Source organism: Rhipicephalus microplus, chromosome 3 (genome assembly GCF_043290135.1).
Source record: "Rhipicephalus microplus isolate Deutch F79 chromosome 3, USDA_Rmic, whole genome shotgun sequence".
NCBI lineage: Eukaryota > Metazoa > Arthropoda > Arachnida > Ixodida > Ixodidae > Rhipicephalus > Rhipicephalus microplus.
In genome coordinates this window covers 108435563-108456857 of record NC_134702.1, presented here as the reverse complement: position 1 = coordinate 108456857, position 21295 = coordinate 108435563, and the positions used below count along the sequence as shown (strand labels likewise).

At 48.6% G+C, this 21295-nt stretch overlaps 39 non-coding genes across 39 annotated transcripts; all 39 read right to left on the bottom strand.

Moving 5' to 3' along the window:
* Positions 1-489: 489 nt before the first annotated feature.
* TRNAK-CUU (transfer RNA lysine (anticodon CUU)) lies at positions 490-562 on the bottom strand. The gene has a single exon. It is a non-coding gene; the product is annotated as a tRNA-Lys (tRNA).
* Positions 563-924: 362 nt separating this feature from the next.
* TRNAK-CUU (transfer RNA lysine (anticodon CUU)) lies at positions 925-997 on the bottom strand. The gene has a single exon. It is a non-coding gene; the product is annotated as a tRNA-Lys (tRNA).
* A 362-nt stretch (positions 998-1359) lies between these two features.
* Positions 1360-1432, bottom strand: TRNAK-CUU (transfer RNA lysine (anticodon CUU)). Its single transcript has one exon. It is a non-coding gene; the product is annotated as a tRNA-Lys (tRNA).
* A 352-nt stretch (positions 1433-1784) lies between these two features.
* TRNAN-AUU (transfer RNA asparagine (anticodon AUU)) lies at positions 1785-1857 on the bottom strand. The gene has a single exon. It is a non-coding gene; the product is annotated as a tRNA-Asn (tRNA).
* Positions 1858-2425: 568 nt separating this feature from the next.
* TRNAK-CUU (transfer RNA lysine (anticodon CUU)) lies at positions 2426-2498 on the bottom strand. The gene has a single exon. It is a non-coding gene; the product is annotated as a tRNA-Lys (tRNA).
* Positions 2499-2863: 365 nt separating this feature from the next.
* On the bottom strand, positions 2864-2936 carry TRNAK-CUU (transfer RNA lysine (anticodon CUU)). The gene has a single exon. It is a non-coding gene; the product is annotated as a tRNA-Lys (tRNA).
* Positions 2937-3081: 145 nt separating this feature from the next.
* TRNAK-CUU (transfer RNA lysine (anticodon CUU)) lies at positions 3082-3154 on the bottom strand. Its single transcript has one exon. It is a non-coding gene; the product is annotated as a tRNA-Lys (tRNA).
* Positions 3155-3510: 356 nt separating this feature from the next.
* Positions 3511-3583, bottom strand: TRNAK-CUU (transfer RNA lysine (anticodon CUU)). The gene has a single exon. It is a non-coding gene; the product is annotated as a tRNA-Lys (tRNA).
* A 145-nt stretch (positions 3584-3728) lies between these two features.
* TRNAK-CUU (transfer RNA lysine (anticodon CUU)) lies at positions 3729-3801 on the bottom strand. The gene has a single exon. It is a non-coding gene; the product is annotated as a tRNA-Lys (tRNA).
* Positions 3802-4374: 573 nt separating this feature from the next.
* TRNAK-CUU (transfer RNA lysine (anticodon CUU)) lies at positions 4375-4447 on the bottom strand. The gene has a single exon. It is a non-coding gene; the product is annotated as a tRNA-Lys (tRNA).
* A 356-nt stretch (positions 4448-4803) lies between these two features.
* Positions 4804-4876, bottom strand: TRNAK-CUU (transfer RNA lysine (anticodon CUU)). The gene has a single exon. It is a non-coding gene; the product is annotated as a tRNA-Lys (tRNA).
* Positions 4877-5019: 143 nt separating this feature from the next.
* On the bottom strand, positions 5020-5092 carry TRNAK-CUU (transfer RNA lysine (anticodon CUU)). Its single transcript has one exon. It is a non-coding gene; the product is annotated as a tRNA-Lys (tRNA).
* A 145-nt stretch (positions 5093-5237) lies between these two features.
* TRNAK-CUU (transfer RNA lysine (anticodon CUU)) lies at positions 5238-5310 on the bottom strand. Its single transcript has one exon. It is a non-coding gene; the product is annotated as a tRNA-Lys (tRNA).
* A 540-nt stretch (positions 5311-5850) lies between these two features.
* TRNAK-CUU (transfer RNA lysine (anticodon CUU)) lies at positions 5851-5923 on the bottom strand. The gene has a single exon. It is a non-coding gene; the product is annotated as a tRNA-Lys (tRNA).
* A 144-nt stretch (positions 5924-6067) lies between these two features.
* On the bottom strand, positions 6068-6140 carry TRNAN-GUU (transfer RNA asparagine (anticodon GUU)). The gene has a single exon. It is a non-coding gene; the product is annotated as a tRNA-Asn (tRNA).
* Positions 6141-7575: 1435 nt separating this feature from the next.
* Positions 7576-7648, bottom strand: TRNAK-CUU (transfer RNA lysine (anticodon CUU)). Its single transcript has one exon. It is a non-coding gene; the product is annotated as a tRNA-Lys (tRNA).
* Positions 7649-7786: 138 nt separating this feature from the next.
* On the bottom strand, positions 7787-7859 carry TRNAK-CUU (transfer RNA lysine (anticodon CUU)). The gene has a single exon. It is a non-coding gene; the product is annotated as a tRNA-Lys (tRNA).
* Positions 7860-8427: 568 nt separating this feature from the next.
* Positions 8428-8500, bottom strand: TRNAN-AUU (transfer RNA asparagine (anticodon AUU)). The gene has a single exon. It is a non-coding gene; the product is annotated as a tRNA-Asn (tRNA).
* A 144-nt stretch (positions 8501-8644) lies between these two features.
* On the bottom strand, positions 8645-8717 carry TRNAN-AUU (transfer RNA asparagine (anticodon AUU)). Its single transcript has one exon. It is a non-coding gene; the product is annotated as a tRNA-Asn (tRNA).
* Positions 8718-8864: 147 nt separating this feature from the next.
* On the bottom strand, positions 8865-8937 carry TRNAK-CUU (transfer RNA lysine (anticodon CUU)). Its single transcript has one exon. It is a non-coding gene; the product is annotated as a tRNA-Lys (tRNA).
* Positions 8938-9297: 360 nt separating this feature from the next.
* TRNAK-CUU (transfer RNA lysine (anticodon CUU)) lies at positions 9298-9370 on the bottom strand. Its single transcript has one exon. It is a non-coding gene; the product is annotated as a tRNA-Lys (tRNA).
* Positions 9371-10157: 787 nt separating this feature from the next.
* TRNAK-CUU (transfer RNA lysine (anticodon CUU)) lies at positions 10158-10230 on the bottom strand. The gene has a single exon. It is a non-coding gene; the product is annotated as a tRNA-Lys (tRNA).
* A 367-nt stretch (positions 10231-10597) lies between these two features.
* Positions 10598-10670, bottom strand: TRNAK-CUU (transfer RNA lysine (anticodon CUU)). The gene has a single exon. It is a non-coding gene; the product is annotated as a tRNA-Lys (tRNA).
* Positions 10671-11188: 518 nt separating this feature from the next.
* TRNAK-CUU (transfer RNA lysine (anticodon CUU)) lies at positions 11189-11261 on the bottom strand. The gene has a single exon. It is a non-coding gene; the product is annotated as a tRNA-Lys (tRNA).
* A 145-nt stretch (positions 11262-11406) lies between these two features.
* TRNAK-CUU (transfer RNA lysine (anticodon CUU)) lies at positions 11407-11479 on the bottom strand. Its single transcript has one exon. It is a non-coding gene; the product is annotated as a tRNA-Lys (tRNA).
* Positions 11480-13558: 2079 nt separating this feature from the next.
* On the bottom strand, positions 13559-13631 carry TRNAK-CUU (transfer RNA lysine (anticodon CUU)). The gene has a single exon. It is a non-coding gene; the product is annotated as a tRNA-Lys (tRNA).
* Positions 13632-13986: 355 nt separating this feature from the next.
* Positions 13987-14059, bottom strand: TRNAK-CUU (transfer RNA lysine (anticodon CUU)). Its single transcript has one exon. It is a non-coding gene; the product is annotated as a tRNA-Lys (tRNA).
* A 143-nt stretch (positions 14060-14202) lies between these two features.
* Positions 14203-14275, bottom strand: TRNAK-CUU (transfer RNA lysine (anticodon CUU)). Its single transcript has one exon. It is a non-coding gene; the product is annotated as a tRNA-Lys (tRNA).
* Positions 14276-15068: 793 nt separating this feature from the next.
* TRNAR-CCU (transfer RNA arginine (anticodon CCU)) lies at positions 15069-15141 on the bottom strand. The gene has a single exon. It is a non-coding gene; the product is annotated as a tRNA-Arg (tRNA).
* A 141-nt stretch (positions 15142-15282) lies between these two features.
* Positions 15283-15355, bottom strand: TRNAN-GUU (transfer RNA asparagine (anticodon GUU)). Its single transcript has one exon. It is a non-coding gene; the product is annotated as a tRNA-Asn (tRNA).
* Positions 15356-16790: 1435 nt separating this feature from the next.
* On the bottom strand, positions 16791-16863 carry TRNAK-CUU (transfer RNA lysine (anticodon CUU)). The gene has a single exon. It is a non-coding gene; the product is annotated as a tRNA-Lys (tRNA).
* Positions 16864-17010: 147 nt separating this feature from the next.
* On the bottom strand, positions 17011-17083 carry TRNAK-UUU (transfer RNA lysine (anticodon UUU)). The gene has a single exon. It is a non-coding gene; the product is annotated as a tRNA-Lys (tRNA).
* A 352-nt stretch (positions 17084-17435) lies between these two features.
* On the bottom strand, positions 17436-17508 carry TRNAK-CUU (transfer RNA lysine (anticodon CUU)). The gene has a single exon. It is a non-coding gene; the product is annotated as a tRNA-Lys (tRNA).
* Positions 17509-17863: 355 nt separating this feature from the next.
* TRNAK-CUU (transfer RNA lysine (anticodon CUU)) lies at positions 17864-17936 on the bottom strand. Its single transcript has one exon. It is a non-coding gene; the product is annotated as a tRNA-Lys (tRNA).
* A 136-nt stretch (positions 17937-18072) lies between these two features.
* TRNAK-CUU (transfer RNA lysine (anticodon CUU)) lies at positions 18073-18144 on the bottom strand. The gene has a single exon. It is a non-coding gene; the product is annotated as a tRNA-Lys (tRNA).
* A 574-nt stretch (positions 18145-18718) lies between these two features.
* Positions 18719-18791, bottom strand: TRNAK-CUU (transfer RNA lysine (anticodon CUU)). The gene has a single exon. It is a non-coding gene; the product is annotated as a tRNA-Lys (tRNA).
* A 797-nt stretch (positions 18792-19588) lies between these two features.
* Positions 19589-19661, bottom strand: TRNAK-CUU (transfer RNA lysine (anticodon CUU)). The gene has a single exon. It is a non-coding gene; the product is annotated as a tRNA-Lys (tRNA).
* A 790-nt stretch (positions 19662-20451) lies between these two features.
* Positions 20452-20524, bottom strand: TRNAK-CUU (transfer RNA lysine (anticodon CUU)). Its single transcript has one exon. It is a non-coding gene; the product is annotated as a tRNA-Lys (tRNA).
* A 567-nt stretch (positions 20525-21091) lies between these two features.
* TRNAK-CUU (transfer RNA lysine (anticodon CUU)) lies at positions 21092-21164 on the bottom strand. Its single transcript has one exon. It is a non-coding gene; the product is annotated as a tRNA-Lys (tRNA).
* Positions 21165-21295: the final 131 nt, after the last annotated feature.

Here is a 21295-nt window from a genome sequence, read left to right as displayed (position 1 = left end):
AAACAGATGTATACTTCGACGCGCGATGTAATATGCGAGGACTCAGGAAAAAAACAGTGCCCAACGTGGGGCTTGAACGCACGACCCTGAGAAGAAAGGTCTGATGCTCTACCGACAGAGCTGGCCGGGCACGCAGGCACTGACTTGGCACACAACATCTCCTGTGTAAAAGATTAGCATAGTTCACCAAAAGAAAAAAACGAGGATGGCTAGGAATAAGCAGATGTACACTTCGACGCGCGATGTAATACGCGAGGACTCGGGAGAAAAACAGCGCCCAACATGGGGCTCGAACCCAAGACCCTAAAATAAGAGTCTCTTGCTCTACCGACTGATCTAGCCCAGACCGCCGGAACTGACTTGGCACACAACATCTCCTGTGTACAGGATCAGCATAGTTCTCCAAAAGAAAAAAACGAGGATGGCTGCGAAGAAACAGATGTATACTTCGACGCGCGGAGTAACATGGGAGGACTCGGGAATAAACAGTGCCCAGCGTGGTGCTCGAACCCACGACCCTGAAAATAAGCGTCTCTTGCTCTACCGACTGAGCTAGCCGGGCACACATGAATTGATTTGGCACACAACATCTCGTGTTTAAAAGATCAGCATAATTCTCCAAAAGAAAAAAAACGAGGATGGCCGGGAAAAAACAAATGTATACTTCGACGTCCGATGTAACATGCGAGGACTCGGGAAAAAAAACAGCGCCCAACGTGGGGCTCGAACACACGACCATAACATTAAGAGTCTCTTGCTCTACCGACTGAGGTAGACGTGCACGCAGGATATGACTTGGCACACCACATCTCGTGTGTACAAGATCAGCATTGTTCACGAAAGAAAAAAACGAGGATGGCTGGGAAGAAACAGATGTATACTTCGACGCGCGATGCACTATGGGAGGACTCGGGAAAGAAAAAGCGCCCAGCCTGGGGCTCGAACCCATGACCCAGAGATTAAGAGTCTGATGCTCTACCGACTGAGCTAGCCGGGAATACAGGAATTGAACGGCACATAACATCTCTTGAGTACAAGATCAGCATAGTTCACCAAAAGAAAAAAAACGAGAGTGGCTGGGAAGAAACAGATGTAGACTTCGACGCGCGAAGTAATATGCGAGGACTCGGGAAAAAACAGCGCGCAACGCGGGGCTCGATCCCACGAACCTGACATTAAGGGTCTCACGCTCTACCGACAGAGCTGGCCGGGCACGCAGGCACTGACTTGGCACACAACATCTCGTGTGGACAAGATCCGCATAGTTCTCCGAAAGAAAAAAAAAATGAGGATGGCTGCGAAGAAACAGATGTATACTTCGACGCGCGATGTAACAAGCGAGGACTCGGTAAAAAACAGCGCCCAGCGTGGGGCTCCAACCCACGACCCTGAGAATAAGGGTCTCATGCTCTACCAACTGAGCTAGCTGGGCACACAGTAATTGATTTGGCACACAACATCTCGTGTGTACAAGAAAAGCATAGTTCTCGAAAAGAAAAAAAACGAGGATGGCTGGCAAGATGCAGAAGTAGACTTCGACGCTCGATGTAGCGTGGCAGGACTCGGGAAAAAAACAGCGCCCAACAACCCACGACCCTGAGATTAAGAGTCGCATGCTATAGCGACTGAGCTAGCCAGGCACGCAAGATCTGACTCGGCACACAACATCTCGTGTGTGGAAGATCAGCATAGTTCACAAAAAGAAAAAAACGAGGATGGCTACGAAGAAACAGAAATATACTTTAACGCGCGATGGAGCATGCGAGGACTCGGGAAAAAAACAACGCCCAACGTGGGGCTCGAACCCACGACCCTGAGGTTAATAGTCTCATGCTCTACCGACCGAGCTAGCCGGGCACGCAGGAACTGACTTGGCACACATCATCTCGTGTGTACAAGATCAGCAAAGTTCACTAAAGGAAAAAAAACGAGGATGGCTGGCAACATACAGATGTAGACTTCGACGCGCGATGTAGCGTGGCAGGACTCGGGAAAAAACAGCGCCCAACAACCCACGACCCTAAGATTAAGAGTCTCATTCTCTACCGGCTGAGCTAGCCGGGCACGCAGGAACTGACTTGGCACACATCTCGTGTGTACAAGATCAGCATAGTTTAGTAAAAGAAAAAAAAACGACGATGGCCGAGAAAAAAGCGATGTAGGCTTCGACGCGCGATGTGACATTAGAGGACTCGGGAAAAAACAGCGCCCGACATGGGACTCGACCCCACAACCTTGAGATTAAGAGTTGCACGCTCTACTGACGGAGCTAGTCGGGCACGCATGATATGACTTGGCATACAACATCTCGTGTGTACAAGATCATCATAGTTCACTAAAAGAAAAAAAAACGAGGATGGCTGGGAAGAAACAGATGTACACTTCGACGCGCGATGTAACATGGGAGGACTCGGGAAAGAAACAGTGCCCAACGTGGGGCTCGATCCCACAACCCTGAGATTAAGAGTCGCAAGCTCTACCGACTGAGCTAGCCGGGCACGCAAGCTCTGACTTGGCACACAACAACTCGTGTGTACAAGATCTGCATAGTTCACGAATAGAAAGAAAACGAGGATGGCTGGGAAAAAAACAGATGTATACTTCGACGCGCGATGCACTATGGGAGGACTCGGGAAAGAAACAGCGCCCAACGTGGGGCTCGAACCCAAAACCCTAAAGTTTAGAGTCTCATACTCTACCGACTGAGCTAACCGGGCACGTAGAAACTCACTTGGCACACCACATCTCGTGTATGCAAGATCAGCATAGTTCACTAAAACAAAAAAAAAACGAGGATGGCTGGGAAGGAGCAGATGTAGCCATCGACGCGCGATGTTACATGCGAGGAGTCGGTAAAAAACAGCGCCCAACGTGGGGCTCGAACCCACGACCCTAACATTAAGAGTCGCAAGCTCAACCGACTGAGCTAGCCGGGCACGCAAGACCTGACTTGGCACACAACTTCTCGTGCGTACAAGATCAGCATAGTTCACGATAAGAAAGAAAACTAGGATGGCTGGGAAAAAACAGATGTATACTTCGACGCGCGATGCACTATGGGAGGACTCGGGAAAGAAACAGCGCCCAGCCTGGGGCTCGAACCCATGACCCAGAGATTAAGAGTCTCATGCTCTACCGACTGAGCCAGCCGGGCACGATGGCTCTGAAATGGCACACATCTCGTGGGTACAATAGCAGCATAGTCAACCAAAAGAAAAAAAAACGAGAATGGCCGGGAAGAAACAGATGTATGCTTCGACGCGCTATGTAATATGCAAGAACTCGGGAAAAAAACAGCGCCCAACGTAGGGCTCGAACCCACGAACCTAAAGTTTAAAGTCTTATACTCTACCGACTGAGCTAACCGGGCACTTCGAAACTCACTTGGCGCACCACATCTCATGTGTACAAGATCAGCATAGTTCACTAAAAAAAACTAGGATGGCTGGGAAGGAACAGATGTAGACATCGACACGCGATGTAAGATGGGAGGACTCGGGAAAAAAACAGCGCCCGACGTAGGGCTCGGAACCACGACCTTGAGATTAAGAGTCTCATGCTCTACCGACTGAGCTAGCCGGGCACGCAGGAACTGACTTGGCACACAACATCTCGTGAGTACTAGATCAGCATAGTTCTCCAAAAGAAAAAAAAATGAGGATGGCTGCGAAGAAACAGATGTATACTTCGACGCGCGATGTAACATGTGAGAACTCGGGAATAAACAGCGCCCAGCGTGGGGATCGAACCCATGACCCTGAGAATAAGCGTCTCAAGCTCTACCAACTGAGCTAGCCGGGCACACAGTAATTGATTTGGCACATAACATCTCGTGTGTACAAGATCAGCATAATTCCCCAAAAGAAAAAAAACGAGGATGGCCGGGAAGAAACAGATGTATACTTCGACGCGCAATGTAACATGCGAGGACTCGGGAAAAAAAACAGCGCCCAACGTGGGGCTCGAACACATGAACTTAACATTAAGAGTCCCATGCTCTACCGGCTGAGCTAGCCGGGGACGCAGGATCTGACTTTGCGTACAACATCTCGTGTGTACAACATCAGCATAGTTGACAAAAGAAAAAAAAGAGCATGGCTGGGAAGAAACAGATGTATACTTCGACGCGCGATGTAAGATGGAAGGACTCGGGAAAAAAGAGCGCCCAACGTGGAGCTCGATCCCACGACCCTGAGATTAAGAGTCGCATGCTCTACCGACGTTGCTAGACGAGCATGCAGAAACTGACTTACCGCACATCTCTTGTGTACAAGATCAGCATGGTTTACCCAATGAAGGAACGATGGTGGATTGGAAGAAACAGATGTATACTTCGACGCGCGATGTAAAATGGGAGGACTCGGGAAAAAACAGCGCCCAGCGTGGGGCTCGAACCCACGACCCTGAGAATAAGGGTCTCATGCTCTACCAACTGAACTAGCCGGGCACACAGTAAGTGATTTGGCACACAACATCTCGTGTGTACAAGATCAGCATAGTTCTCCAAAAGAAAAAAAAAACAAGGATGGCTGGGAAGATACAGATGTAGACTTCGACGCGCGATGTAGCGTGGCAGGACTCGGGAAAAAAACAGCGCCAAACAACCCACGACACTGAGATTAAGAGTCTCATTCTCTACCGGCTGAGCCAGCCATGCACGCAGGAACTGACTTGGCACACAACATCTCGTGTGTACAAGATCAGCATAGTTTACTAAAAGAAAAAAAAACGACGATGGCTGAGAAGAAACAGAAGTAAGCTTCGACGCGTGATGTGACAATAGAGGACTCGGGAAAAAAACAGCGCCCGACGAGGGACTCGACCCCACAACTTTAAGATTAAGAGTCGCACGCTCTACCGACTGAGCTAGCCGGGCACGCATGATCTGACTCGGTACACAACATCTCGTGTGTGGAAGATCAGCATAGTTCACGAAAAGAAAAAAACGAGGATGGCTACGAAGAAACAAATGTATACTTCAACGCGTGATGTAACATGCGAGGACTCGATAAAAAATAGCGCCCCACGTGGGGCTTGAACCCACGACCCTGAGATTAAGAGTCTGATGCTCTAGCGACTGAGCTAGCCGGGCACGCAAGATCTGACTTGGCACACAACATCTCGTTGTGTAGAAGATCAGCATAATTGATGAAAAGAAAAAAACGAGGATGGCTACGAAGAAACAGATGTATACTTCAACGCGCAATGTAACATGCGAGGACTCGGGAAAAAGACAGCGCCCTACGTGGGGCTCGAACCCACGACACTGAGATTAAGGGTCTCATGCTCTACCGACAGAGCTAGCCGGGCACACAGTATTTGATTTGGCACACAACATCTCGTGTGTACAAGATCAGCATAGTTCTCCAAAAGAAAAAAAAACGAGGATGAATGGGAAGATACAGATGTAGACTTTGACGCGCGATGTAGCGTGGCAGGACTCGGGAAAAAAACAGCGCCCAACAACCCACGACCGTGAGATTAAAAGTCTCATTCTCTACCGGCTCAGCTAGCCGGGCACGCAGGAACTGACTTGGCACACATCTCGTGTGTACAAGATCAGCATAGTTTACTAAAAGAAAAAAAACGACGATGGCTGAGAAGAAACAGAAGTAGGCTTCGACGCGCGATGTGACATTAGAGGACTCGGGAAAAAACAGCGCCCTCCGTGGGGCTTGATCCCACAACTCTGAGATTAAGCTAGATGGGCATGCAGAAATTGACTTAGCGCACTACTCGTGTGTGTGAGATCAGCATAGTTCAGCGAAAGAAATAAACGAGGATGGCAAGGAATAAACAGATGTATACTTCGACGCGCGATGTAATATGGGAGGACTCGGGAAAAAACAGCGCCTAACGTGGGGCTCGGACCCACGACCCTGAGATTAAGAGTCTCATGCTCTAACGACTGAACTAGCCGGGCACGCAGGAACTGACTTGGCACACAACATCTCGTGTGTACAACATCAGCATAGTTCACCAAGCAAAAAAAATGAGGATGGCTGGGCAGAACATGACGTATACTTAGACGCGCAATGTAATAAGCGAGGACTCAGGAAAAAAACAACGCCCCCCGTGGGGCTCGAACCCACGAGCCTGAGATTAACGGTCTTATGCTCTACCGACTGAGCTAGCCGGGCACGCAGTAACTGACTTCGCAGACAACATCTCGTGTGTACAACATCAGCATAGTTCTCCAAAAGAAAAAAAAACGAGGATGTCTGGGAAGAAAGATATCTATACTTCGACGCGCGATGTAACATGCAAGGACTCGGGAAAAAACAGCGCCCAACGTTGGGATCGAACCCACGAACCTAAAATTAAAGGTCTCATGCTCTACCGACTGAGCCACCGGGCGCGCAGGCAATGACTTGGTAATCAACATCTCGTGTGTACAACATCAGCATAGTTCACAAAAGAAAAAAAACGAGCATGGCTGGGAAGAAACAGATGTATACTTCGACGCGCGATGTAAGATGGGAGGACTGGGGAAAACACAGCGCCCAACGTGGGGCTCGATCCCACGACCCTGAGATTAAGAGTCACATGCTATAGCGACTGAGCAACCGGGCACGCAAGATCTGACTCGGCACACAACATCTCGTGTGTACAAGATCAGCATAATTCTCCAAAAAAACGAGGATGGCCGGGAAAAAACAGATGTATACTTCGACGCGCGATGTAACATGCGAGCACTCGGGAAAAAAACAGCGCCCAACGTGGGGCTCGAACACACGACCCTAACATTAAGTGTCTCATGCTCTACCGACTGAGGTAGCCGGGCACGCAGGATCTGACTTGGCACACCACATCTCGTGTGTATAAGATCAGCATTGTTCACGAAAGAAAAAAACGAGGATGGCTACGAAGAAACAGATGTATACTTGCACGCGCGATGTAACATGCGAGGACTCGGGAAAAAAACAGCGCATACCGTGGGGCTCAAACCCACAAGCCTGAGATTAAGGGTCTCATGCTCTACTGACTGAGCTAGCCGGGCACGCAGGAACTGACTTGGCACACAACATCTCGTGTGTACAAGATCAGCATAGTTCACTAAAAGAAAAAAAAACGAGGATGGCTGGGAAGATACAGATGTACACTTCGATGTGCGATGTAGCGTGGCAGAACTCGCGAAAAAATAGCGCCGAACAACCCACGACCCTGAGATTAAGAGTCTCATTCTCTACCGGTTGAGCTAGCCGGGCACGCAGGAACTGACTTGGCACACAACATCTCGTGTGTACAAGATCAGCATAGTTTAATAAAAGAAAAAAAAAACGACGATGGCTGAGAAGAAACAGATGTAGACTTTGACGTGCGATGTAACATGTGAGAACTCGGGGAAAAAAACAGCGCCTAACGTGGGGCTCGATCCCACGAGCCTGAGATAAAGGGTCTCATGCCCTACCGACTGAGCTAGCCGGGCACGCAGGAACTGACTTGGCACACAACTTCTCGAGTCTACAAGATCAGCAAAGTTCCCCAAAAGAAAAAGAACGAGGATGGCTGGGAAGAAAATGACGTATAATTAGACGCGCGATGTAATATGCGAGGACTCGGGAAAAAAAACAGCGCCAAACGTGGGGCTCGAACCCACGACCCTGAGAATAAGGGTCTCAAGCTCTACCGACGGAGCTAGATGGGCATGCAGGAATTGACTAAGCGCACTTCTCGTGTGTACAAGATCAGCACGGTTTACCCAATGAAGGAACGAGGGTGGCTGGAAAGAAACTGATGTGGGCTTCGCCGCGTGATGTATCTCGGGAACACTCGAAAAAAACAGCGCCTAACGTAGGACTCGAACCCACGATCATGAGATTAAGAGTCGCATGCTCTACCGACTGAGCTAGTCGGGAACGCAGGAACTGACTTGGCTCACAACGTCTCGTGAGTACGAGATCAGCATAGTCCACCAAAAGAAAAAAAAACGAGGATGGCTGGCAAGAAACAGATGTGAACTTCGACGCACAATGTAACGTGGCAGGACTCGGCAAAAAACAGCACCCAACTACCCACAACCCTGAGATTAGGAGTCTCATTCTCTACCGGCTGAGCTTGCCGGGCACGCAGGAACTGACTTGGCACACAACATCTCGTGTTTAGAAGATCAGCATAGTTTACGAAAAGAAAAAAAACGACGCTGGCTGAGAAAAAACAGAAGTAGACTTCGACGCGCGATGTGACATTAGAGGACTAGGGAGAAAACAGCGCTTGAGGTCGGACTCGACCCAACGAACTTGAGATTAAGAGTCACACGCTCTACCGACTGAGCTAGCCGGGCACGCATGGTCTGACTTGTCACACAACATCTCGTGGGTATAAGATCAGCAGAGTTCTCCAAAAGAAAAAAACGAGGATGTCTGGGAAGAAACAGATGTATACTTCGACGCGCGATGTAACAAGCGAGGACTCGGGAAAAAACAGCGCCCAACGTGGGGCTCGAATCCACGACCCTAACATTAATAGTCTCATGCTCTACAGACTGAGCCAGCCGGGCGCGCAGGCACTGACATGGCAAACAACATCTCGTGTGTACAACATCAGCATAGTTCACAAAAGAAAAAAAACGATCATGGCTGGGAACCAACAGATGTATACTTCGACGAGCGATGTAAGATGGGAGGACTCGGGAAAAAAACAGCGCCCAACGTGGGGCTCGATCCCACGACCCTGAGATTAATAGTCGCATGCTATAGCGACTGAGCTAGCCGGGCACGCAAGATCTGACTTGGCACACAACATCTCCTGCGTACAAGATCGGCATAGTTCACGAATAGAAAAAAAAAACGAGGATGGCTGGGAAGAAACAGATGTACACTTCGACGCGCGATGCACTATGGGAGGACTCGGGAAAGAAAAAGCGCCCAGCCTGGGGCTCGAACCCATGACCCAGAGATTAAGAGTCTGATGCTCTACCGACTGAGCTAGCCGGGAATACAGGAATTGAACGGCACATAACATCTCTTGAGTACAAGATCAGCATAGTTCACCAAAAGAAAAAAAACGAGAGTGGCTGGGAAGAAACAGATGTAGACTTCGACGCGCGAAGTATTATGCGAGGACTCGGGAAAAAACAGCGCGCAACGCGGCGCTCGATCCCACGAACCTGAGATTAAGGGTCTCACGCTCTACCGACAGAGCTGGCCGGGCACGCAGGCACTGACTTGGCACACAACATCTCGTGTGGACAAGATCCGCATAGTTCTCCGAAAGAAAAAAAATGAGGATGGCTGCGAAGAAACAGATGTATACTTCGACGCGCGATGTAACAAGCGAGGACTCGGTAAAAAACAGCGCCCAGCGTGGGGCTCCAACCCACGACCCTGAGAATAAGGGTCTCATGCTCTACCAACTGAGCTAGCTGGGCACACAGTAATTGATTTGGCACACAACATCTCGTGTGTACAAGAAAAGCATAGTTCTCGAAAAGAAAAAAAAACGAGGATGGCTGGCAAGATGCAGAAGTAGACTTCGACGCTCGATGTAGCGTGGCAGGACTCGGGGAAAAAAACAGCGCCCAACAACCCACGACCCTGAGATTAAGAGTCGCATGCTATAGCGACTGAGCTAGCCAGGCACGCAAGATCTGACTCGGCACACAACATCTCGTGTGTGGAAGATCAGCATAGTTCACAAAAAGAAAAAAACGAGGATGGCTACGAAGAAACAGAAATATACTTCAACGCGCGATGTAACACGCGACGACTCGGGAAAAAAACAGCGCCCCATGTGGGGCTCAAACCCACGACCCTGAGATTAAGGGTCTCATGCTCTACCGACAGAGCTGGCCGGGCACGCAGGCACTGACTTGGCACACAACATCTCGTGTGTACAAGATTAGCATACTTCACCAAAAGAAAAAAAACGAGGATGGCTAGGAATAAGCAGATGTACACTTCGACGCGCGATGTAATACGCGAGGACTCGGGAAAAAAACAGCGCCCAACATGGGGCTCGAACCTAAGACCCTAAAATAGGAGTCTCTTGCTCTACCGACTGATCTAGCCCAGGCCGCAGGAACTGACTTGGCACACAAGATCTCGTGTGTACAAGATCAGCATAGTTCTCCAAAAGAAAAAAGCGAGGATGGCTGCGAAGAAACAGATGTATACCTCGACGCGCGAAGTAACATGGGAGGACTCGGCAATAAACAGCGCCCAGCGTGGGGCTCGAACCCACGACCCTCAGAATAAGCGTCTCTTGCTCTACCGACTGAGCTAGCCGGGCACACATGAATTGATTTGGCACACAACATCTCGTGTTTACAAGATCAGCATAATTCTCCAAAGGAAAAAAAAAACGAGGACGGCCGGGAAAAAACAAATGTATACTTCGACGTCCGATGTAACATGCGAGGACTCGGGAAAAAAGAACAGCGCCCAACGTGCGGCTCGAACACACAACCATAACATTAAGAGTCTCTTGCTCTACCGACTGAGCTAGCCGGGCACGCAAGACCTGACTTGGCACACAACTTCTCGTGCGTACAAGATCAGCATAGTTCACGATAAGAAAGAAAACTAGGATGGCTGGGAAAAAACAGATGTATACTTCGACGCGCGATGCACTATGGGAGGACTCGGGAAAGAAACAGCGCCCAGCCTGGGGCTCGAACCCATGACCCAGAGATTAAGAGTCTCATGCTCTACCGACTGAGCCAGCCGGGCACGATGGCTCTGAAATGGCACACATCTCGTGGGTACAATAGCAGCATAGTCAACCAAAAGAAGAAAAAAACGAGAATGGCCGGGAAGAAACAGATGTATGCTTCGACGCGCTATGTAATATGCAAGAACTCGGGAAAAAAACAGCGCCCAACGTAGGGCTCGAACCCACGAACCTAAAGTTTAGAAAAACTGCGATTCGGCCTAGTTGGAATCTATCCATCCTGAAAATGTATGCGCAGGCGAACAAGGACAAAGAAAGGAATACAAACTGGCGCAAATTGCGCCAGTTTGTATTCCTTTCTTTGTCCTTGTTCGCCTGCGCATACATTTTCAGGTCTAAAGTTTAGAGTCTTATACTCTACCGACTGAGCTAACCGGGCACGTCGAAACTCACTTGGCGCACCACATTTCATGTGTACAAGATCAGCATAGTTCACTAAAAAACTAGGATGGCTGGGAAGGAACAGATGTAGACATCGACACGCGATGTAAGATGGGAGGACTCGGGAAAAAAACAGCGCCCGACGTAGGGCTCGGAACCACGACCCTGAGATTAAGAGTCTCATGCTCTACCGACTGAGCTAGCCGGGCACGCAGGAACTGACTTGGCACACAACATCTCGTGAGTACTAGATCAGCATAGTTCTCCAAAAGAAAAAAAAATGAGGATGGCTGCGAAGAAACAGATGTATACTTCGACGCGCGATGTAACATGTGAGAACTCGGGAATAAACAGCGCCCAGCGTGGGGATCGAACCCACGACCCTGAGAATAAGCGTCTCAAGCTCTACCAACTGAGCTAGCCGGGCACACAGTAATTGATTTGGCACATAACATCTCGTGTGTACAAGATCAGCATAATTCCCCAAAAGAAAAAAAACGAGGATGGCCGGGAAGAAACAGATGTATACTTCGACGCGCAATGTAACATGCGAGGACTCGGGAAAAAAAACAGCGCCCAACGTGGGGCTCGAACACATGAACTTAACATTAAGAGTCCCATGCTCTACCGGCTGAGCTAGCCGGGGACGCAGGATCTGACTTTGCGTACAACATCTCGTGTGTACAACATCAGCATAGTTGACAAAAGAAAAAAAAGAGCATGGCTGGGAAGAAACAGATGTATACTTCGACGCGCGATGTAAGATGGAAGGACTCGGGAAAAAAGAGCGCCCAACGTGGAGCTCGATCCCACGACCCTGAGATTAAGAGTCGCATGCTCTACCGACGTTGCTAGACGAGCATGCAGAAACTGACTTACCGCACATCTCTTGTGTACAAGATCAGCATGGTTTACCCAATGAAGGAACGATGGTGGATTGGAAGAAACAGATGTATTTATTTATTTATTTATTTATTTATTTATTTATTTATTTATACTGTCAACCCTCACTTGAGGGTCATTACAGGGAGGGAAGCATAGGATATGGAAAATAAATACAGACATTGATATTTTCAGCACTTTGAACAATAACACAATAGCATATTCATTGCTCGGCAAAGTAAACATCAAGAGCACATTCAAATTTTTTAACGTCAGAATTTTCAACAATATGTCGCGGCAATTTATTCCACGCTTCTATAACATCAGGGAAAAAAGATTTGCGAAAGACGTCCGTGCGAGCACCGAAGGGGCGAACTGCCGCGTCATGATTGATCCGGCTGCTGAGCTTATGCGGGGGGTGTACGTAAATTGTTCTATCTATTTTTATTTGACCATGCAATATCTGAAAAAATACTTATAGGCGCTGCTTTTGTCGTCTAATTTCTAGAGATTCCAAACCACTTAATTTTAACATCTCGGTAACCGAATCAGTCCTTTTATACTTCGAACATATAAATCGCGCGGAAAGTCTCTGAATTCGTTCCAGTTTATCTATTAAATCCTTTTGGTGGGGGCTCCAGGCAGCACAAGCATATTCTAAAACAGGGCGCACAAATGTTTTATATGCAAGCAGCTTGACGTCTTTCGTAGCATTCGGTAATTTAGCACGCAAGAAACGCAGTTTTCTGTAAGAGGCACAGCATACATTCTCGACATGTGCACGCCATTTCAAATCATTCGTAATATGCACTCCCAAATATTTAAATGCACACACCTGCGGTAAATAATTAGGTCCAATGCTGTACGTAAATGGTAAAACGTGTTTCTTGGTAGTTATATGCGTATATGTTGTCTTAGAATAATTTATTTTCATCTCCCATTTGTCGCACCATGTTTGAAAATCATCAAGACAATCATTAATTACAATTTGGTCATTCGCACACGTCACTGGGGCATAGATTAAACAATCATCAGCAAACAATTTAATTTTTACAGGAGGGTTAACAATGTCAACAACATCATTTATATACACCAAGAACAGCAATGGGCCCAACACGGAGCCTTGGGGCACACCGGAATAAACATCAAGTGATTCAGACTCAAACCCATCAATTCGTACCAACTGCTTGCGGTTCGTTAAGTATGCTTCAATCCACTTCAGGATATTTTCATTTACGCCTGTTCGTTTGAGCTTGAAGAGCAATTTATGGTGGGAGACCTTATCGAAGGCTTTTGCAAAGTCTATGCATATCACGTCGACTTGTTCTCTGTTATCTACGGCAGCGGCAAAATCGTGGAGAGTTTCAATCAGTTGGGATAACGTGGAAAGCCCTTGCCTAAACCCGTGCTGTTGCCTACATATCAGCCCATTTGTCTCCAAGAAAATAGCCATCTGTTTGGCAATGACGTGTTCAAAAACCTTACAACAAACACACGTCAGAGACACTGGCCTGTAGTTGGTAAAAAGCATCCTGTCGCCACTTTTAAATACCGGTTTCACAATGGCGCTCAGCCAGTATACTTCGACGCGCGATGTAAAATGGGAGGACTCGGGAAAAAACAGCGCCCAGCGTGGGGCTCGAACCCACGACCCTGAGAATAAGGGTCTCATGCTCTACCAACTGAACTAGCCGGGCACACAGTAAGTGATTTGGCACACAACATCTCGTGTGTACAAGATCAGCATAGTTCTCCAAAAGAAAAAAAAACAAGGATGGCTGGGAAGATACAGATGTAGACTTCGACGCGCGATGTAGCGTGGCAGGACTCGGGAAAAAAACAGCGCCAAACAACCCACGACACTGAGATTAAGAGTCTCATTCTCTACCGGCTGAGCCAGCCATGCACGCAGGAACTGACTTGGCACACAACATCTCGTGTGTACAAGATCAGCATAGTTTACTAAAAGAAAAAAAAACGACGATGGCTGAGAAGAAACAGAAGTAAGCTTCGACGCGTGATGTGACAATAGAGGACTCGGGAAAAAAACAGCGCCCGACGAGGGACTCGACCCCACAACTTTAAGATTAAGAGTCGCACGCTCTACCGACTGAGCTAGCCGGGCACGCATGATCTGACTCGGTACACAACATCTCGTGTGTGGAAGATCAGCATAGTTCACGAAAAGAAAAAAACGAGGATGGCTACGAAGAAACAAATGTATACTTCAACGCGTGATATAACATGCGAGGACTCGATAAAAAATAGCGCCCCACGTGGGGCTTGAACCCACGACCCTGAGATTAAGAGTCTGATGCTCTAGCGACTGAGCTAGCCGGGCACGCAAGATCTGACTTGGCACACAACATCTCGTTGTGTAGAAGATCAGCATAATTGATGAAAAGAAAAAAACGAGGATGGCTACGAAGAAACACATGTATACTTCAACGCGCAATGTAACATGCGAGGACTCGGGAAAAAGACAGCGCCCTACGTGGGGCTCGAACCCACGGCCCTGAGAATAAGGGTCTCTTGCTCTACCGACGGAGCTAGACGGGCATGCAGAAATTGACTTAGCGCACTTCTCGTGTGTACAAGGTCAGCATGGTTTACCCAAAGAAGGAACGAGGGTGCTGGAAAGAATTACATGTGGGCTTCGCCGCGTGATGTATCATGCGAACACTCGAAAAAAAAACAGCGCCCAATATAGGGCTCGAACCCACAATCCTGAGATTAAGAGTCGCATTCTCTACCGAGTGAGCTAGCTGGGCACGCAGGTACTGACTTGGCACACAACATCTCGTGAGTACAAGATCAGCATAGTTTACTAAAAGAAAAGAAAACGACGCTGGCTGAGAAGAAACAAAAGTAGACTTCGACGCGTGATGTGACATTAGAGGACTAGAGAAAAAACAGCACCCGAGGTAGGACTCGACCCCACGACCTTGAGATTAAGAGTAGCAAGTTCTATCGACTTAGCTAGCCGGGCACACATGATCTGGCTTGTCACACAACATCTCGTGTGTACAAGATCAGCATAGTTCACTGAAAGAAGAAAAACGAGGAAGGCTAGGAAGAAACAGATGTACACTTCGACGCGCAATGTAACATGGAAGGACTCGGGAAAGAAACAGCGCCACACGTGGGGCTCGATCCCACAACCCTGAGAATAGGAGTCGCATGCTCTACCGACTGAGCTAGCCGGGCACGGAAGATCTGACTTCGCACACAACATCTCCTGTGTACAACATCAGCATAGACCTCTAAAAAAACAACGAGGAAGTCTGGGAAGAAACAGATGTATACTTCGACGCGCGATGTAATATGGGAGGACTCGGGAAAAAACAGCGCCCAACGTGGGGCTCGAACCCACGAGCCTGAGATTAACGGTCTTATGCTCTACCGACTGAGCTAGCCGGGCACGCAGTAACTGACTTCGCAGACAACATCTCGTGTGTACAACATCAGCATAGTTCTCCAAAAGAAAAAAACGAGGATGTCTGGGAAGAAAGATATCTATACTTCGACGCGCGATGTAACATGCAAGGACTCGGGAAAAAACAGCGCCCAACGTTGGGATCGAACCCACGAACCTAAAATTAAAGGTCTCATGCTCTACCGACTGAGCCACCGGGCGCGCAGGCAATGACTTGGTAATCAACATCTCGTGTGTACAACATCAGCATAGTTCACAAAAGAAAAAAAACGAGCATGGCTGGGAAGAAACAGATGTATACTTCGACGCGCGATGTAAGATGGGAGGACTGGGGAAAAAACAGCGCCCAACGTGGGGCTCGATCCCACGACCCTGAGATTAAGAGTCACATGCTATAGCGACTGAGCAACCGGGCACGCAAGATCTGACTCGGCACACAACATCTCGTGTGTACAAGATCAGCATAATTCTCCAAAAAAACGAGGATGGCCGGGAAAAAACAGATGTATACTTCGACGCGCGATGTAACATGCGAGCACTCGGGAAAAAAAAAACAGCGCCCAACGTGGGGCTCGAACACACGACCCTAACATTAAGTGTCTCATGCTCTACCGACTGAGGTAGCCGGGCACGCAGGATCTGACTTGGCACACCACATCTCGTGTGTATAAGATCAGCATTGTTCACGAAAGAAAAAAACGAGGATGGCTATGAAGAAACAGATGTATACTTGCACGCGCGATGTAACATGCGAGGACTCGGGAAAAAAACAGCGCATACCGTGGGGCTCAAACCCACAAGCCTGAGATTAAGGGTCTCATGGTTTACCGACTGAGCTAGCCGGGCGCGCAGGAACTGACTTCGCACACAACATCTCGTGTGTAAAAGATCAGCATAATTCACTAAAAGAAAGAAAACGAGGATGGCTGGGAAGATACAGATGTAGACTTCGACGTGCGATGTAACATGCGAGGACTCGGGAAAAAAACAGCGCCCAACGTGGGGCTCCAATCCACAACCCTAAAATTAAGGGCGTCATGCTCTACCGACTGAGCTAGCCGGGCACGCAGGAACTGACTTGGCACACAACTTCTCGTGTCTACAAGATCAGCATAGTTCCCCAAAAGAAAAAAAAACGAGGATGGCTGAGAAGAAAATGACGTATACTTAGACGCGCGATGTAATATGCGAGGACTAGGGGAAAAAAAGCGCCAAACGTGGGGCTCGAACCCACGACCTTGAGAATTAGGGTCTCAAGCACTACCAACGGAGCTAGATGGGCATGCAGAAATTGACTTAGCGCACTTCTCGTGTGTACAAGATCAGCATGGTTTACCCAAAGAAGGAACGAGGGTGGCTGGAAAGAAACATATGTGGGCTTCGCCGCATGATGTATCTTGGGAACACTCGAAAAAAACAGCGCCCAACGTGGGGCTCGAACCCACGACCCTAACATTAAGAGTCTCATACTCTACCGACTGAACCAGCCGGGCACGCAGGCACTAACTTGGCAAACAACATCTCGTGGGTACAAGATCAGCATAGTTCACCAAAAGAAAAAAAAAACGAGAATGGCCGGGAAGAAACAGATGTGCGCTTCGACGCGCGATGTAATATGCGAAGACTCAGGAAAAAAACAGTGCCCCCCGTGGGGCTCAAACCCACGAGCCTCAGAATAAAGGTCTGATGCTCTGCCGACTGAGCTAGCCGGGCACGCGGGATCTGACTTTGCGTACAACATCTCGTGTGTACAACATCAGCATAGTTCACAAAAGAAAAAAAACGAGCATGGCTGGGAAGAAACAGATGATTACTTCGACGCGCGATGTAGCGTGGCAGAACTCGCGAAAAAACAGCGCCGAACAACCCACGACCCTGAGATTAAAAGTCTCATTCTCTACCGGTTGAGCTAGCGGGGCACGCAGGAACTGATTTGGCACACAACATTTCGTGTGTACAAGATCAGCATAGTTTACTAAAAGAAAAAAAACGACGATGGCTGAGAAGAAACAGATGTAGACTTCGACGTGCGATGTAACATGTGAGGACTCGGGGAAAAAAAGAGCGCCCAACGTGGGACTCGAACCCACAAGCCTGAGATTAAGGGCCTCATGCTCTACCGACTGAGCTAGCCGGGCACGCAGGAACTGACTTGGCACACAACTTCTCGTGTCTACAAGATCAGCATATTTCCCCAAAAGAAACAAAAACGAGGATGGCTGGGAAGAAAATGACGTATACTTAGACGCGCGATGTAATATGTGAGGACTCCGGGAAAAAACAGCGCCCAACGTGGGGTCGAACCCACGACCCTGAGAATAAGGGTCTCAAGCTCTACCGACGGAGATAGATGGGCATGCAGAAATTGACTTAGCGCACTTCTCGAGTGCACAAGATCGGCATAATTCACGAAAAAAAACGAGGATGGCTGGGAAGAAACAGATGTAGACATCGACGCGCGATGTAACATGGGAGGACTCGGAAAAAATAAAGCACCTAACGTGGGGCTTGAACCCACGACCCTGAGATTAAGAGTTTCATGCTCTACCGACTAAGCTAGCCGGGCAACCAGGAACTGATTTGGCACACATCTGAGTGTACAACATCAACATAGTTCTCCAAAAGAAGAAAAACGAGGATGGCTGGGAAGAAACGTATTCTTTGACGCGCGATGTTACATGCGAGGAGTCGGGAAAAAACAGCGCCCAACGTGGGCTCGAACCCACGACCCTAATATTAAGAGTCTCATGCTCTACCGACTGAGCCAGCCGGACACGATAACACTGACTTGGCACACAACTTCTCGTGGGTACAAGAGCAGCATACTTCACCAAAAGCAAAAAAACGAGATTGGCCGGGAAAAAACAGATGTATGCTTCGACGCGCGATGTAATATGCGAGGACTCGGGATAAAAACAGCGCCCCCCGTGGGGTTCGAACCCACGAGCCTGAGATTAAGAGTTTATGCTCTACCGACTGAGCTAGCCGGGCACGCAGGAACTGACTTGGCACACAACATCTCGTGTGTACAACATCAACATAGTTCTCCAAAAGAAGAAAAACGAAGATGGCTGGGAAGAAACGTATACTTCGACGCGCATTGTAACATGTGAAGACTCGGGAAAAAAAAGCGCCCAACGTGGGGCTCGGACCCACGACCGTAACGTTAAGAGTCTCATACTCTACCGACTGAGCCAGCCGGGCGCGCAGGCACTGACATGGCACCCAACGTCTCGTGTGTACAACATCAGCATAGTTCACAAAAGAAAAAAAAACGAGCATGGCTAGGAAGGAACAGATGTAGAAATCGACGCGCGATGTTACATGCGAGGAGTCGGTAAAAAACAGCGCCCAACGTGGGGCTCGAACCCACGACCCTAACATTAAGAGTCTCATGCTCTACCGAATGAGCCAGCTGGGCACGATGGCACTGACATGGCACACAACATCTCGTGGGTACAAGAGCATCATAGTTCACCAAAAGAAAAATAACGAGAATGGCCGGGAAGAAACAGATGTATGCTTCGACGCTCTATGTAATATGCGAGGACTCGGGAAACAACAGCGCCAAACGTTGGGCTCGAACTCACGACCCTAACTAACATTAAGAGTCTCATGCTCTACCGACTGAGACAGCCGGGCACGCATGGACTGACTTGGCACACAACGTCTCGTGTGTACAAGATCAGCATAGTTCACGAAAAGAAAAAAACGAGGATGGCTGGGAAGAAACAGATGTATACTTCGACGCGCGATGTAATATGCGAGGACTCAGGAAAAAAACAGTGCCCAACGTGGGGCTTGAACGCACGACCCTGAGAAGAAAGGTCTGATGCTCTACCGACAGAGCTGGCCGGGCACGCAGGCACTGACTTGGCACACAACATCTCCTGTGTAAAAGATTAGCATAGTTCACCAAAAGAAAAAAACGAGGATGGCTAGGAATAAGCAGATGTACACTTCGACGCGCGATGTAATACGCGAGGACTCGGGAAAAAAACCGCGCCCAACATGGGGCTCGAACCCAAGACCCTAGAATAAGAGTCTCTTGCTCTACCGACTGATCTAGCCCAGACCGCCGGAACTGACTTGGCACACAACATCTCGTGTGTACAGGATCAGCATAGTTCTCCAAAAGAAAAAAACGAGGATGGCTGCGAAGAAACAGATGTATACTTCGACGCGCGGAGTAACATGGGAGGACTCGGGAATAAACAGTGCCCAGCGTGGTGCTCGAACCCACGACCCTGAAAATAAGCGTCTCTTGCTCTACCGACTGAGCTAGCCGGGCACACATGAATTGATTTGGCACACAACATCTCGTGTTTAAAAGATCAGCATAATTCTCCAAAAGAAAAAAAACGAGGATGGCCGGGAAAAAACAAATGTATACTTCGACGTCCGATGTAACATGCGAGGACTCGGGAAAAAAACAGCGCCCAACGTGGGGCTCGAACACACGACCATAACATTAAGAGTCTCTTGCTCTACCGACTGAGGTAGACGTGCACGCAGAATATGACTTGGCACACCACATCTCGTGTGTACAAGATCAGCATTGTTCACGAAAGAAAAAAACGAGGATGGCTACGAAGAAACAGGTGTATACTTCAACGCGCGATGGAACATGCGAGGACTCGGGAAAAAAACAGCGAGCTCCGTGGGGCTCGAACCCACGAGCCTGAGATTAAGGGTCTCATGCTTTACCGACTAAGCAAGCCGGGCACGCAGGAACTGACTTTGCGTAAAACATCTTCTGTGTACAACATCAGCGTAGTTCACAAAAGAAAAAAGAAGAGCATGGCTGGGAAGAAACAGATGATTACTTCGACGCGCGATGTAAGATGGAAGGACTCGGGAAAAAAACAGCGCCCAACGTGGGGCTCGATCCCACGACCCTGAGATTTAGAGTCGCATGCTCTACCGACTGAGCGAGACGGGCGTGCAGAAATTGACTTACCGCACATCTCTTGTGTACAAAATGAGCATGGTTTAACCAAAGAAGGAACGAGGGTGGATGGGAAGAAACATAAGTAGGCTTCGCCGCGCGATGTAACATGGGAGAACTCGGGAAGAAACAGCGCCCAACGTGGGGCTCGAACCCACGACCCTGAGTATAAGAGTCTCATGCTCTACCGACTGAGCTAGCCGGGCACGCAGGAACTGACTTGGCACACAACATCTCGTGTAAACAAGATCAGCAAAGTTCACCAAGGGAAAAAAAATGAGGATGGCTGGGAAGATACAAATGTAGACTTCGACGCGCGATGTAGCGTGGCAGGACTCGGGAAAAAACAGCGCACAACAACCCACGACCCTGAGATTAAGAGTCTCATTCTCTACCGGCTGAGCTAGCCGGGCGCGCAGGAACTGACTTGGCACACAACTCGTGTGTACAAGATCAGCATAGTTTACTAAAAGAAAAAAAAACGACGATGGCTGAGAAGAAACAGAAGTAGGCTTCGGCGCGCGATGTGACATTAGAGGACTCGGGAAAAAACAGCGCCCGACGTGGGACTCGACCACACAACCTTGAGATTAAGAGTCGCACGCTCTACTGACTGAGCTAACCGGGCACGCATGATATGACTTGGCATACAACATCTCCTGCGTACAAGATCGGCATAGTTCACGAATAGAAAAAAAACGAGGATGGCTGGGAAGAAACAGATGTATACTTCGACGCGCGATGCACTATGGGAGGACTCGGGAAAGAAAAAGCGCCCAGCCTGGGGCTCGAACCCATGACCCAGAGATTAAGAGTCTGATGCTCTACCGACTGAGCTAGCCGGGAATACAGGAATTGAACGGCACATAACATCTCTTGAGTACAAGATCAGCATAGTTCACCAAAAGAAAAAAAAAAGAGTGGCTGGGAAGAAACAGATGTAGACTTCGACGCGCGAAGTAATATGCGAGGACTCG